Here is a 15677-nt window from a genome sequence, read left to right as displayed (position 1 = left end):
AGGAGGGCTTGGATGAGAGCATCTCCTCAGATCACAGGGAGGTTGCCCCCAAAAGCAGATTGTAAGCAGAGTTTGTGTCCTTAGCGCGGGGAAACGAAAGCTTGTGTTGGAAAACTGCTTACTTTTTCCTCTTGAACCCAATGGAAGTGAGAACCGAGGGGCTGTGCCGCAGTGAACTGCCCAGCCGTGGTGTTTGCCCCACTCAGATCACCGACAGCACACCAAGTGACACAGAGACAAAATCACAGAATCATGAAGGTTGGACAAGACCTCCAAGATCATCTGGTCCAACCATCCCCCTACCACCAATGTCACCCACGAAACCATGTCCCCAGGCACCACGTCCAACCTTTCCTTGAACACCCCCAGGGACGGTGACTCCACCACCTCCCTGGGCAACCCGTCCCAGTGCCTGACTGCTCTTTCTGAGAAGAAATGTCTCCTCATTTCCAGCCTGAACCTCCCCTGGCACTACTTGAGGCCATTCCCTCTAGTCCTATCACTAGTTACCTGTGAGAAGAGGCCGACCCCCAGCTCCCCACACCTTCCTTTCAGGTAGTTGCAGAGAGCAATGAGGTCTCCCCTGAGCCTCCTCTTCGCCAGACCAAACAGCCCCAGTTCCCTCAGCCGCTCCTCACAGGGCTTGTGCTCCAGGTCCTTAGGTGCAGATGGATGCAGGCAGAGCCCAGCAAGGCTTTTGACACTGCCAGTGTGAAACACTAACCCCAAACCAAGGGAATAGGCTGTTGGTGAAATCTTCATGACTGCCCCCACAAATGGGACAAACGAGCAGTCCACGGGAGCTGTAGGTGTCGGGAGGGGACAGCATGGGATCTTTGCTGGGCTTGGCTCAGTCCCATTTCCAACAGTGTTCATAAAATCTGTGGTGTGACCCCTATGGGAAAGGTTTCAAGTGGGCTGGGGGATGGGACAGCACCTGAGCACAAATCTTGAAGAAACTCTCCAAAATAAAGTGGAAATCTAGAAAGGTGTAGCACGTTTAGAAAAGAAATACAAGTTAGCAGTCCGGAACAGCTGGCTGAGCAGTAGGCTAGAAAAAGGTCTGGAGATTACAATGAATCTCAACAGTGTTGTAAGACTCCTACAGTAGTAATAGCAAAAAAAAAATGGAAAAAGGAAAAAAAAAAGGAAAAGGAAAAGGAAAAGGAAAAGGAAAAGGAAAAGGAAAAGGAAAAGGAAAAGGAAAAGGAAAGGAAAAGGAAAAGGAAAAGGAAAAGGAAAAGGAAAAAACAAACCCAACCATACCTCTCTTCTAGAGCATTTTAATGGTAATATTGTATGCAGGACATAGAAAGTAATTACGAAGCTGTAGTGAATAGCGCTGAAACCTCAGCTGGAATGCTATGCTTATTTTGACATTTAACAATAAGAACTAAATACAGTTACTTGGGGGAATACCTAAATAGAAGTCTGATAAGAAACACTTATTAATGAAAAGCTGAAGGAATTGTTTATGTGGGTTTTTTTGTTTTATTTTTTTCTCAGAACAAAGGCAGAAGAGTAGAACAGTCCTTCAATGAATAAGCAGGCATAAACAATAAAGAAATTGCTTAACGGCACTTATGACAGATCCACACTCATTAGCGATTACAGAGGAAGGCTGGAGCATTTTTGGGGTAAGCATTCAGAGAAAACCTTTGAACGATGTTTCACTACAGCATTCCTTCAACAGCTGCCCCATGTGAGACAAACAGCTATACCTACCACCTTGCAGTCCACTTCTACCTGTCACTGTCAAAAAGCTCTGGTTCATCTCCTGTGCATATTAAAAGATGTGGCTATGTAAATAAGGATAACAGTGGTCTCAGATTAGGGCCCCTAAACCAATCTGTTCAGGAAAAAGAAACTCTCTTTTATGCCAGGCTGAGGTATCCAAGAATGCCAGATACAAATAGCATGCCAAAAATAAAAATAATAATACTCATTCTGGTATTTCTCTTCTCTTTGCTATAATTAAGACATTCTGTATAGAAAGATCATCCACTGCACCTTAATAATGCATTGCTGTTTTTCTTTTTGTTTTTATTAAGCAGCCAATCAGCCCGTCATAGTTCATTTTATTCTATGGCACCCAGGAATGGCATTATTCACAGCATTCTCTTCTGCCCTAGACATCACTGACATCAACACCCAGGTGAGTAAACTCCAGCCAAAGGACAGGCTGCAGACCTGGCACAGATTGATCATGTATCATGGGCAGGTTGGATGTCTGCATCTTGGCTATTTAAAGAGGAAGTCCTGTCTGCTGATGGGGCTACAAAGGTAACACGTGAACAAAACCAAGGAGGATCTGAAGCTGTGAGCAAAAAGCTTGGTGGTGAGATGGGCAGTTTTCATGGGTTATGTGAACTTTGTGCAATGTGAAAGGAATGGAAGAGGAAGGGAAGAAGGGAAAGATTATTCATTCTGCAGTTCAGGTTTCTTGGAGAAGATGTGGCAACACCAGGAGTTGAGCAAGTGGAATTGTCTACATCCAAGCTAGTCTCCCTAGGCAGGTTTCGTAGCCAATAGACAAGGAGAATCCTAAAACAGGTCAGCTGAGTTTCAAGCCCAGGAGTCTCTGGTTTACTCCCCAACACTACTTTTGGGGGGCACACCTACAGCAATGAGCTTAGATGTTGGTATCTGCATTATAGATATCCACAATTAATTGAAATGAGTCCCATTCTGGCACTTAGATGTGTGAAATTAGGGGAAGGTGAATACCAATACAGGGCCTGTCTACCACAACAGCACAGTAAAACAGACAATGGGATAGACATCATACTGTGACTAAGCAGTTGGCAGCTTACTGCAGAATGTACATAGCCAAAAGTGAACCTGTAAGATAATGTGTACCAGGAAAAAAAAAAAAAAAAAAACAAGACTGCAGAGGTAGATGGGAATTTTACAAGCTTTGGTTTTGCAAAGGCCAGGCACCACCTCAGGCTGGACTCTCAGAGCATCATGTGGGTGGGAGACTGCCATGGCTACAGTGACTGAACACCTTCCCTTCCATGAGCACACACAAACTAGCCAACTGCATGGTGCCAGAGCGAGGGACTAGGACCTGCTTTCCAGTAAAAGGCACTGCAACCTCCAAAGATGTGTACAGTGTGTGCCCTAGAGGAAAAACATCTGAGCAAGAGAGGAGGGTTGAGAAGCTGCTCCCACTTTGCATGCTCAGGAGCTGAAACAGGGCTCTCTTGCTTTTCAAGAGCAGTGTGCCAGGCTGGATTTTCCTTTTCCCAAATTAGTTAAATGTGCCAGAAGAAAATAATGGAACAAACAGACACTGCCTTTCAAAGAACTAAAATGCTGGCGGTATCATTACTCTGGGTGAGGTGGCAACTCCCAATTCCCACATTTGTGTCTTCCTGGGAGCTGGTAAATGCTCTCTCATAAATGCTTCTCTTGTTATGCTCTGGTGGCAGTCCTGCCAGGTGCCACCCAGTTGTCCTAAGCCAAGTATTTGCCACCTGTGACAGAAGCCTCTCTCCCAATGGTTCCACGGTGCTGGTTACAGAGAAGACTCGCTGCAGCCACCAAGTGAGCCCTTCGGCTGTAGGGTGGAATTCCACCCTGGGACTTCCCAGTCCCATCTGGGGATGTATGCTATGTTTGAGAAAAGCGATGCTCAGCCCATACATTTTAGTTGCTCTTGTGTTTTTTAGCTAACAGCAAGGTCACTGATGTGCCCTACTGACAGGTGGGATGAGCCTTTAAGGCAGTTTTTAAATGCACCTCATTGCAATATGCAGGATAAGTCAAATGAACCCTGATGATCTTTTAATCTGTCGCTTCCTTCTTCTTGTTTGGCTGTGGGAGTGACTCGCTCCTTTCCAAGCTAGCAAGTCTTACAACAATAACCTCTGGCAAATAAAAATACTAACAGATAATTACAAATGGGTATTTCCATTTCACTGGAAGGATCTTCTTTCCTACCTTGCCGAGACTGAAACTCTCATTTTTCATCCCTTCTGGTTTATTCCGTTTCTTTCTTCTCTGCTCGGTCATTGATGAATTTAGCAATAGTTCAGGGACCCAGGAATAAAAGGAGGTGCATCAAACAAAGCTGATGCAACGAGAGCTGGGCCAAGAGGTCACCTTTGAATCAGACAGTGGATTTTACAGTCTTCTCGGCCAGGCTTTATTCCTGCAATGCTGAAAACAAGGCGAGATGCAACTGCCAAGAATGGAGTCACTCCAGACTTATGACAGTAAAATGGCAAGGAGAAGCATGCTCCATGCATTTTCATAATTTTCCTATAAATCTAAAGGGACACCTTGGAATGCACTCAGACAAAGCTGTGGGAGGTGGTGGTGTAATGTGAGGCTTTTTGTACTCATTTATAGACAACTTTTATCTGAAACCACCACCCTCAATCCCTTTTCTTAAAATAACCAGAGCTAACATCCTGTTACCGCTTTGGGTCAGTCCCATTCTTAACAAAGTTGTTCTTTCACCTGCTAATGTGCTTGGATTACTATTCTCATTCATCTTTTCTCTAATTTTTTTTTTCCCCGTTAGGATTTAATGGGTGTAGCGGACTTCCTTCAGATCCTTGTGTTTATTTGGGGGGAAGCAGGCCATGATTTTATTGGAAATCGTTAATATAATTCATGTGTTTTGTGCTCTCTGAAAGCGCTGGAGATGAAAAAGACTTTTGTACTTTCTGCTCATGAAAGATCATTGTTTCTGGCAAAGTCGTTTAGCATTTTCCAAGCTGTGAAATGATATCACTGACAGGCGAGGCATTGAAAAGGGTACATCCAGACATGCCAAAGGATACCGAGAAAAGCTAAGGCAATTTTCTTGGGAAAACCACAGTGTCTGTGACATACATATGTTGTCCTTTCAGCTTTGTACATTTACAAAAATGTTGAGGAATAGGCTTGATTGAAATTGACTTTCCATGTGTTGTGGAACAGGTGGTTTAGTTTTCATTTTGATAGAATTTTGGTGGGTCTTTTTGTTGCCTTTTTATTTTTTTAGTGAAATTTGAATTGCTCATTTAAATTCAGTACAAAAATAAATCCTCAGAAATAAACTATTCAGGATGTATAAAATATACAGATATACACTCTTACCACAGACTCCTCTTGACTCCTGTCAACACCCTGTAAATCATGTTGCACTTATGCCATCTCGTACACAGCAAGAACCTGCAGCTGATCACCTCCTGGACCCGGTTTGTCTGTAGCTGAGCCCGTCAGTATCTCACTCATCTGTAGGACAGGACCAGACATTAATGCCCCTGATGGTTCCTGACAAGCCATGACCCATGGGAGAAGGAGCCTCACACCAGAAGGACCCTCACCATAGTCCTTTGCAAGACTTGCCTTGCCTCCTTTGTCACACTGTTATTCTCTGTGATGGAGACAAAGACACCTGAGAAGGATCCTGGGAACGTGCCGGAGTTGTGATTTATGGGTAAGTGGATAATACATTTATTTTAACACCTGAAGAGATACTCCGTCTCCAGTGAACTCAATGCAAAGTACCCACCGAGTAGTTTTCAACCTGAATTTTCAAGTTATATGTTGGGATTTATCCATTCTACTCTGCTGGGCCTTTGTCCTCCTTCTAGTTGATGGAAAACCTCTTTCACCAGGATTGGGGAAGAATTAAATCCTATGATAAGCAAACAAGAGCAAATATAATTCCTAAAATTTATTTCAATTCAGGATTCAAGGGGATCCATAAGATGTCCAGGTTTTGTTTGTTGGTTTGTTGGTTGGTTGGTTGGTTTTATTTCGTTTGGTTTTCCTTTGCAAAGAGTAGTAAAGCCAGGCAAGAGGCATCCCTAAGTTCAGTCTCAGTGAGAAAGCATTCCTCCAGATTCATAATATTGGTTCAAGTCAACCTCAGACAGAACTGCTGATCTTCAGAACCTCAAATGAATATGTTCAGTTACAGATGAAAGGGAGATTCTGTTGTTTTTTGTTTTTTTGTTTTTTCTCTTTATCTCAAGACCTAAATCAATTTCAGCCCAGAATTATGCATGGGAACAATTTTGAGTTGGCCAAAACACTGTGTTTTAGGATGAACTAAATTATTTTAACGACAGAAAGTGCTTCCAGACCCAGTTTGCCTCCTCGTTGACACTTGGTACCCTGACAAATTTCAACTGAATTTGGAGAAGAAAAAATTCTAATTTTCTTGTTCCCAAATCACACATCCAGGCTACATCCAAGTCTTGCAGACTCTTTTTTTTTTACATATTTCAGTGACTTCACTGAAAGTGGAGGTGGGAGGTTTTCCCACGCTATCTCTGCAGGTAAAACTCTCAGCTAGGAAACTGGAAGAGGATGGAAAGGGTGGGTTGTGTTTTACAGTAAGCACCAGTGTTTACAGAGTGTCTGCGTGAAGGCGGAAGGTGTTGGTTGGGTGTTCTTTGCATTCCTAGACCAAACGATTGGTGATTAAGGATTTTTTTTCTTGTGACTGGGAGAAACAGAAGTCAAGGACACATTTGGTTTCTTGCACTTTTAGTTTCCTTTCTTATGCCTTGGTTATTGTAACACTTTTCTTGTGCCTTGACAAACTCTGGCATGCCCTGCTCATATCCACACAAAATGCTGCAAAATTATCTCCCTTTCTAGCCTGGTGTAGACTACATGATTCTCTCTTTGCAGCCTTTAACTAGCTCTCCTTGTAATTTTGTACCAATCAGCATCTTCTTGTCTGTACTGTACAAGGCTTTTCAGGTCCCCATATTCCCTTTAATACCTACAGACTGATTTCCACCTCTGATGTTCCTTGGTGCCACTCCACAGTAGCAATGGGACAAATTCACAGACTAACACTTCTGAGTTTCCTTATTAAGTGTGCAAGAAATCGCCACAGTCACCTTCTTTTCTTCTTTTTAGGTGTGTCCTTTGCAGCGATGACTGAAGATAACTTTTGAGAAGGGAGGTTGTAAGTGTACTGAGTTCACATCCTCTCCTCTAACAGATAGTGTCTGCTTGTTTACATATCACCCCCATTTGTCTCCAGCTGTCTCTTAGGATACAGCTATGCTGCTCAAAAAAGAAGGCATGGGAATGAGCTCAAACACTCAGGCCTAGGCATTCACACCACGCACTTATTGGTTCACTTCTTTGCTCTGTTTTGGGTCACTCCAGCCACTCCTCTAACACAAACCTACCACGGAGAGAGAGAGCCCAAGATGTGTAGACATGAGCCAGTCAGCACCAACTGGTTTCAGGCCCAAAGACTCTCCCTTTCTCATTTTATGGTATAGATACAGCTTCAGGCAGTCAGTTCTTGGAAGAGACAGTTGCTGTGTACAGCAATTAAAACAACCACATCGTACTACCAAGTCTCTTGGTGCTATAGTAATAAAAATAATGAGGATAGTTCCAGCTAGGAAGTGCCTTTCTTCACAGGATGTTTCACTACCAATCACTGTTTATGAACTTGCCTAGCCCAGCTGTTATAGCACCAAGCAGAATAGCTGCAGCATTAAGGAAGTCCAAAAATCTGGAAACAGAAAGGCCACAACTACATCTAAAGGCATTCTTGCCTATGACTTGGACAACTGTAAACAGTACTTGCCTAACTTACTGGAATAACTCCTTTGTCTCGAGATAACAAGTCTCAGGCTCATAGAAATTCGTCTGGCTATCCTGAGGATCTACATAATACTTCATTTCATCTTAGCCAAATTAATAGAGTTGTAATAAACTCCAAGACATTCACCTGCTGATATCTCCCAACTTTGATCTAAGCAAGTTTTACCAACCCAATCTGTTTTTTGGTGCTAAATGCATTAAAAGAAATACCAAAATAAAACTGATCCCAAGATCCTGAAGGATCTCATTAGTAACTTTCTTCGAGGTTGGTAGTGAATGTCATCTTCCTCTCATTAGCTCTACTGCTTTTCACCCTCCTTATCACTTAGTTCATGTACTAACCCTTTCTTCAAACCAGTTTCCAAGGCAGCGCTATACCATTTTCTTTACTGAAGTCAAAGTAGATTAGAAATGCTGCATTTCTCTTGTCTATAAAGTTATTTCCTTTAATCAAAGAGACTACATGGTCTCCTTTTGAACTCTCACCGGCCTTTGTGTTCCATTTTTCATTTAAATCCATACCTTTGCATACTTTCACTGCTGGGCAGAAGGCTGTCTTGCACAAACTGTACCTGAAGCAGGAACTATTAAATACCACTCTGGGCCCTAACCATGCCTTATGTACTAACACAGGTGTAGCCAGGGAGGCTGACACTTTCTTACAGACCTAGAACCTCATGAGCAGCTCAGGCACCATACAGGTTGCCTTATATTCGAGTCATGGGAATGTTAATTTCTCTCATTTACTAGCCAAAGGACCTAAGGCATCTTCCTCAGCATTGTGGATTTTGTTCCCAGAGCCAAATTAACTTCCTGGCATTACATCCCTGCATACCCTCTTGGGTCTGGCCCTTGATCTAAGTGTGAACCAAATAGTGTGTTTGATCTCAGCCTCCTACTCTGTACACAGCAGCACTACTTCCTCCTTTTTTATTTCGTTTCTATTTATATAGATACCAAACCTTTCAGCATTTATCTTCACAGATCTTTGCAGGGTCTAACGCAGCTTGACTTTTGGCACTTGTTGCTGAGTTCTTACATTTTCTGACCTTCAAGATTTAGCTGCCTAGATTGACTGACCTCTTTATCCGTTCCCATAGACTGTTTACACCTAATATCCTTTCTTGGGCAATCATTCATCCAGGTAACTCAGAAGAACTTCCTCATTAGTTTTTCCCTTGCCTAGCAAGCAAATTCCAGAAAGATTTTATACCACTGATATAAACTCCTTCATGTGCAACTCCTGAGCTTGTCAAACCAGTTAATTCCACTCAGAGCTTTTCTTAAATTTCTTGACAATTTCCCTGTGGGGAAAAAAAGAAATCAGAAAGATAAATTTTATCCTTTTTATCCCATTCTACTGAAACACCATCAACGCCTTGGTCCAAAATTACTTAGTGTAACCAGGTCTTCTATAACATGTTCACTACCAAAACTACACCCAAAATACAACCCCTTTTTCTTGTGGGGATAAGCAAGTGTGCTATCATATCTCTTTATTCTTGAGTTTGCAGCTGGAATATTAAGCACTTGCCTACTGTCAATTGCCGTTAATATTTATTCCTGATATTGAAAACACACTAAAGGTTTAGAGTTTTATATAAAAATAAAAATAAAAATAAAAATAAAAATACAAATAAAAATAAAGAAGCCCTCTAACACCATCCTGTTTTTCTACTTCACCATCATTTCCCCGAGGATTTTGACTCAACTCATTCAGTTTTCTTCCTGCTTGGTCTCAATTTTCTTTATTGTCTGTCACTATATCATCATTCATCAATGCTCAGGAAAACAAATCCAATGATCCAATGCAAGGAGTTATTAGGAATGGAAGAGAGAACAGTGCAGAAAGCATTGTTATCACACTGGTTTGCCAATCTTGAGAACTGAACCCACATCTCAAAAACAAAGATACCAGAACCTGAATGGTTCAGAGAAGGGCAGGATGAACATTAAAGACAAGCAATGATTTACATTTAAGGAGTCACTAAGTGGGACTGAATTGTTGAGTTTCAGAAAGAGATGACTGAATAAAGTTGTGCAAACAGAGCTGTGAAATTATGAGTGGGAAAGACAAAGAATCACAGAATGGTTGGAGTTGGAAGGGACCTTAAAGCCCACCCAGTTCCAACCCCCTGCCATGGGCAGGGACACCTCCCACCACACCAGGTTGCCCAAAGCCCCATCCAGCCTGGCCTTGAGCACCTCCAGGGATGGGGCAGCCACAGCTTCTCTGAGCAGCCTGTGCCAGGGCCTTACCACCCTCTGAGGGAAGAATTTCTTCCTTATATCTAATCTAAACCTAGTCTCTCATTTTAAAGCCATTCCCCCTTGTCCTGTCATTATCTGACTGAGCAAAAATATGCTCTCCATCTTTTTTATAAACCCTCTTTAAGTAATGAAAAGCTACAATGAGGTCTCTCCGGAGCCTTCTCTTCTGCAGGCTGAACAGCCCCAGCTCTCTCAGCCTGTCCCCATAGGAGAGGTGCTCCAGCCCTCTGATCATCTTTGTAGCCCTTCTCTGGACCCGCTCTAACAGCCCCACATCCTTCTGGTGCTGGGGGCCCCAGCCCTGGACGCAGCACTCCAGGTGGGGCCTCACGAGGGCAGAGCAGAGGGGCACAATCCCCTCCCTCCACCCGCTGCCCACCCCTCTGTTGGTGCAGCCCAGGACGCAGCTGGCCTTCTGGGCTGCAAGTGTGCACTGCTAGTGGAAAAGTGGATCCGATGAGTGAATAAGGAGAATGTTCACTTGTTTCCCCAAGCAAGAACTAGGAGCTGTCAAATGACACTGAGACAGGTTCAGAATTAACCGCAAGGAGTGGTCCTTCTGATATTGCCTGGTAGTTCTGTGGAACACTTCAACAAAAAGTGCTCTGGATGCAAAGAGTATGCAGGGGTACTGGACAAGTACTTGGAAGAGGGGTCTGTTCAGAGCTACAGACAAACCACGGCGGGCTCAGCAAATCCTTGGCACTGAGAAGAAGTGGAGGCTGGGAGAGTATTTCTGGGGAAAAGGGAAAATTAAAGGGAAAATAAATATATATATGAGATGATTATGATATGATATGATACAATATGATATAACATGAATAATAAAATATTTTATTAAAAGGGAAAATTAAAGGGAAAATTTAATATATATATGATGATATATGATGATATGATATATGACATGACATATGACATATGACATATGACATATGACATATGATATGATATGATATGATGTGATGTGATGTGATGTGATATGATATGACATGGATAATAAAGATATTCTACTTTCACTGTTCTTAGTTTTCACTGTACCTCTCCTTACAGCCATTGCTGGAAGCAGGACACCTACCTAGGGAGATAAATGCTCAGTCTGGGTCAGCATGGATGTTTTTACGTGACAAATCCTTCCCTACCCAGACCTTGTTTCTATGTTGTTTTTTTTTCTCTTAGCAATGTGTGCCCCCACACCCTGTTCTGCTGCTTCCCAATTTTCTATTTCAACCCTTGCATCAATACACAGGTTTTATTACTTCTGCTTTCCAACCCAAATGAGACTGGGCCCTTCCTCTAAGAGGACCTCGTGTCCGCCTTTGATGGCAGTACCCCACACGTGTCTTACGCACGGAAGGAACAAGAAGCCTCGCTTAATACGCCGGGCACCCCATGAGAAGTGAAACCCCAACAGGCCCCCTCAGCCCAGCTTTCAGTCCCTGCATGCACACTGAGGTCCATGAAACGAACCAGGAAAGCCCCAGCCCTGACAGGGCCCCGGAGCCCGCGGGGAGCCCCGGGGCACAGCCGCCATCCTGCGGCGCCCCCGTGCGGCCTGGCCGGGCTGCGGGGCCTCCCTCGGTCCCCTCAGCCCCACCAGCAGGATCCGGCCCCCAGAGCTGGCAGGGAGGGGAGAAGCCTCCTCCTGTCCCCGTCCCGAGTGGCCAGGCTTTCACAGCAGTGGGGCTTCGCCGCCCCCCGGGCCTCCCCTGGTGTCCCCAGGTGTTAGGAAGGAGCCACCGCTGACTGTGAAGAGAGCAGCAGACCCTTAGATCACCCCAGCATAACCTTCTGCAACCAAAATCTTCCTCTGTAAAGGCAGTGGTTCCTCCAGAGGGGGCCTAAATCCCGCGATTTCCGTGGGTTATTAATACCTAAATATCTGTAGATCTTAATTTCTTTCCACCTTGCCTAGCCAAGGTGGAATTTCCCGTTGGGCTGATGGAGAAACCTGTTAAATCCCTAACAAAATCCTTACAAAATCCCCTTTACTGACATTAAAATAAAGCAAAGAGAAAAACCCCAAACCCTGCAAGTGTTGAAGATTTGCATTCTTTAGAGGTGTTGGTTTTATTTCTCAACCAGAAACTATGTCACATCCATGATGCAATGTAGTAAACATGTAAGGGGAAAACCATTGCCACCCAGATCCTGTACTCCGGTGAAACTAGACGTTTTGGTTGGCTTAAACAAGATGCAAACAGTCTGAAAACTGCTGGTGGGGCTAATGTTGTCTCCCTTGTCTTGTCCAGGTCAGATGCTGAGCAGAAAGACTGCCAAATCCTCCTAGCATCTCCAGCATGGACAACACAGTGGGACACTTGCTGAAATCCAGCTGCTGGCTCTTGGAGTCAGGAGATCAGCCTACCTAGATGTGACCCTGAAGAGTGCTCCTGGGTGAAGAGAATTCTCCTTCTTAGTCAAAAATTCCCAGACGCAGCATATTACCTGAAAAAGAAGCCATTACTGCAGCTTTTGCTTGAACCTGCTTTATTATACCATAGGACACAGGGAATTTGAATTTTAGCATATATCAGAGGTCTCCTCCACAAAAATGATATACACTCCAGACCCTTTTGCTCCATGAGGAGTGGGGTCACTGCCCTCCACAACTCAGATTCTTGCCCCTTGCTCCTGGTTCTCACATACCTAAGCCATAAATTACCTTGTAAATTTGCAATCTGTTCCTGGTTCCCTGATCTTTGTTCCTCTGAGCTAATCTTTCTTTTACTGCATTCCCTCATCTAGACCTCACTGTCTTTCAGAAAACTTTCAATTTCCTGAAAAAGAAAAAAAAAAAAAAGGAAAAAAAAAGTAGCTTTTCCTGTGTCTACAGACTCACCACGACCTAAGACAAGTACTTTCTGTTCTTGGCCAAAACCATGTCAGCTAGTGTTACCAGCTCACAACCTTCAGCAGCCTGAACCTTCCCAGTCTTCCTGGTCATCTTAGTCTGTATCTGAGCAAAGCCACCCACCTCGTATAGGTCATTGCAATTCCCATCACCGAAGGAGCATCATCCCTCCTTCCTCTTCAATGCCTGTGGTGCTCTGTGCTCCCAGAAACCCTTTCTGTTTCTGCGCTTACTCCACAGACTGGCAGCTGGGAATCCCTCAGTTTTGGCTGATGGCCCATACCTCCTCCAGGAGCCAAGAAGGGGGTCTTTTGGGCTAGTTGTTTCATAGGGTCCCACATTTGCCTGGGTAGAACCACCAGCAGGTGGCCCTGCAAGGATCCTGCTCCGTAGGATCCTTTGTTTTAATAGGAGCAAAGAGAAGCAGATCTGGCCATCTTTCCCAGACAAAATTTACCCACAAAATTTGATCTTTTACTTGTTCCTAGGTTATCCCCAGCCCCTTCTCCTCTGTCTCCCTGTCCCACTCTGATATGGCTAACTCTGACCAGGAAATCAAAAAGGAACATTTTGGCAGTCTTCAGGAAGAAAATACTACCCTCACAGCAAACTTGAGGATGACAGTGAAAACACAGTGTGGAGTTGTGTACAGGTGGTGATTTCTCTTTTTCTTCCCTAATGTGACCCAGTATTTCTACATATCTAACCTTTCCTCTGCAGCCTTAGGACACTCTGGGCATTAGTCATTTACTTCCTACTTCTAGGTTTGTAATATGACTTTATTTTAATGCTCAGGTCTTGGATGTAGTCCCCTGAAATGTCATGGTGGTTGGCTGTTAGTGTTTTTTTTCCAGAGGAGTTACTATTTCCCACCCCAATCGTGGTGCCATCTAGAAATCCCCCAGCCCTTCCCTCCTGTTGATAGTTTAATACTTTCCTCCAGAGCACAGTGTCATCCTACAGTCTCTCAATAAACAACGTTTGCCTTTCTGACAGCAAAAGCTGTCATTACATTGCTCAGATCTTTGCCCTTTCCTCTTGGACCCTCACTGTCTCTGCAATGGAGGAACTCGGTGTTCACTCTCTGTCTTCCTCCATTGTTTTTCCTTTCTCATGTTCTGGCAAAGGGAAATTCAGTCAGAAAACACCTAACCACCTTATACGATGTTTTTACCCAAAACAAATCTGGTTTTAGCGGTCTTTGGAAGCCAAGGCAGTGTTGTGTGAAAACAAGCCTCCGTCAGCATCGGCTGCTGGGAAAGCCTGGGCCTCTGGGGGCCGCCGCCTAGCCCCTGGCCTTGCCCTTAAGCAGGGTTCACTGAGCCTGACAAGAACATCCCTGTCCCTGAGCAAGCAACCCGATGACACCACGGCTGTGGATATGCTGGGACCGTGGGCACACGTGGCACGAGGAGGAGCCGTGTCCTGGGGGACCACACATCGCAAGGACGTGCTGGAGGTGCAGGAGACGCAGCCAGGAGGCCAGCACCAGCTCGGCAGCCCTGGGACTGGAGGGCCACGTGATGAAAATCAGACCAAATCTGCAGCGTTATATGGGCATTAATAGTCACAGAGAGCCGGCTTTTGCCCTTCAAGGGAGACAGGAGGCCAGGAGCACTGGAGCTATTAATTGAGTCACCGAGCAGTCATTTGTACATTTAAATAGTAGAAAGCTAAGTATGTTCTGCAGTCACTCCGAGCAAAGGACAGTGACAGGACACGCTCCTTTCAAAGCCCGGGGCTGTGTGACACACATCTCTGCAAGCACAGCTCTTTCTGGCTGGCTCTCGCCAGGCTCCCTTAAAGAGACAGCTCTCCACGTCTTATTTTCTTATTAATTTTTTTTTCCCAAGCCAAATGTAGCAACAAGCCATAATCAAGAAGAGATCATAATGCGTAGCTTCCAGCATAATTAAACAACTTCACTGATTAAAAACGTCCTCTTAATTTCTGAGGTGAACGTATTGTGCCCTGTGCTGAAATATCTCCTCTGGCTAAATCCATCCTCTGGCTCTGCCCACAGCCGCCCTGCAAACCTGTTTTTTCCCTTATAGCTACATCACAAGGAGCTTCAGGTGAGCCCTTTGGTTTCTCCACCTGAATAAGATTTGCATCTCATTTTTTCAGGCATCTCTGTAATGTGCACCCCTCGGGTATTGCTAGAGGAAGACAAGGCACACATTTTCCGGTAGATCTATCTGGTAGGACAAGCACATTGCAGCTATCTTCCATCACCTTCTCTTTGCCTTAGCCGGAGTACTCCCGCTGGTGCTAAAGTAGCTTGCTTTGCAGGCTCATTCCCTTCTGCTGGGAGGGGGCCTTGTGTCAAGTTCTTACCCCAAATGCAGCCTCAGCGTTACCAGTGTTGCACCTGATAGCTGTTTGCTACACGTGCTCTTTCAAAGACCTGCGAGGACAGCCTCCGTCAGTGCCCACAGTAAGAGAAACAGAAGATGGTTGGCCTGATGGAACATCTGGGCTGCTGAATGCAGATCCAGTGGCAGATGGAGAACATAATATCTCCCAAAGAGAGCGCTGAATGTGAACATGCTGGGTTTTATGGCCTTGCCAGAGACCTGCTGAAGCTACAGCATCAAGTGTAGAAAATATCTGGCATCAGGGATGCCCTTAAGAAAACATTTCCCTCACGTGCAGCGGAAGTCCTCCCATCCAACACGTTTACTGGAATCCTTCGAAATCTCTCCATCAACAGAGGATTTTGCACGCTTCTCTTACAGTTGCCACTGCTGCAGACAACGTGGTGCTTCTGTCCCTTCTGCTTCCCATGCTTGTTCTTGCAGGCCCTGCCAAAGGGCCAGGGAACTTTCCTAGGACTCAGAACACCACGAATGAGTTGGGCTTTCCCAGGTCTGTCCTGGATCTAACAGAGCTTCCCAGTTGCTCTGTTCTGATTTCTCACTTGTTTCAGTCTCCTCTCTTCAGTACCTATCCTTTATGTTGAAATCCAGTACGTAAG

The 15677-nt window shown here is 44.6% G+C and overlaps 1 long non-coding RNA gene across 1 annotated transcript; it reads left to right on the top strand.

Moving 5' to 3' along the window:
- Positions 1–2051: 2051 nt before the first annotated feature.
- On the top strand, positions 2052–9180 carry LOC126913565 (uncharacterized). The gene is made up of 3 exons (XR_007709130.1): positions 2052–2155; positions 5160–5434; positions 6874–9180. It is a non-coding gene; the product is annotated as an uncharacterized LOC126913565 (long non-coding RNA).
- Positions 9181–15677: the final 6497 nt, after the last annotated feature.

This window comes from Cygnus atratus, chromosome 1, assembly GCF_013377495.2.
Source record: "Cygnus atratus isolate AKBS03 ecotype Queensland, Australia chromosome 1, CAtr_DNAZoo_HiC_assembly, whole genome shotgun sequence".
Lineage (NCBI taxonomy): Eukaryota > Metazoa > Chordata > Aves > Anseriformes > Anatidae > Cygnus > Cygnus atratus.
Note: the sequence above shows the minus strand (reverse complement) of the source record. Positions and strands in the feature narration are given on the sequence as shown.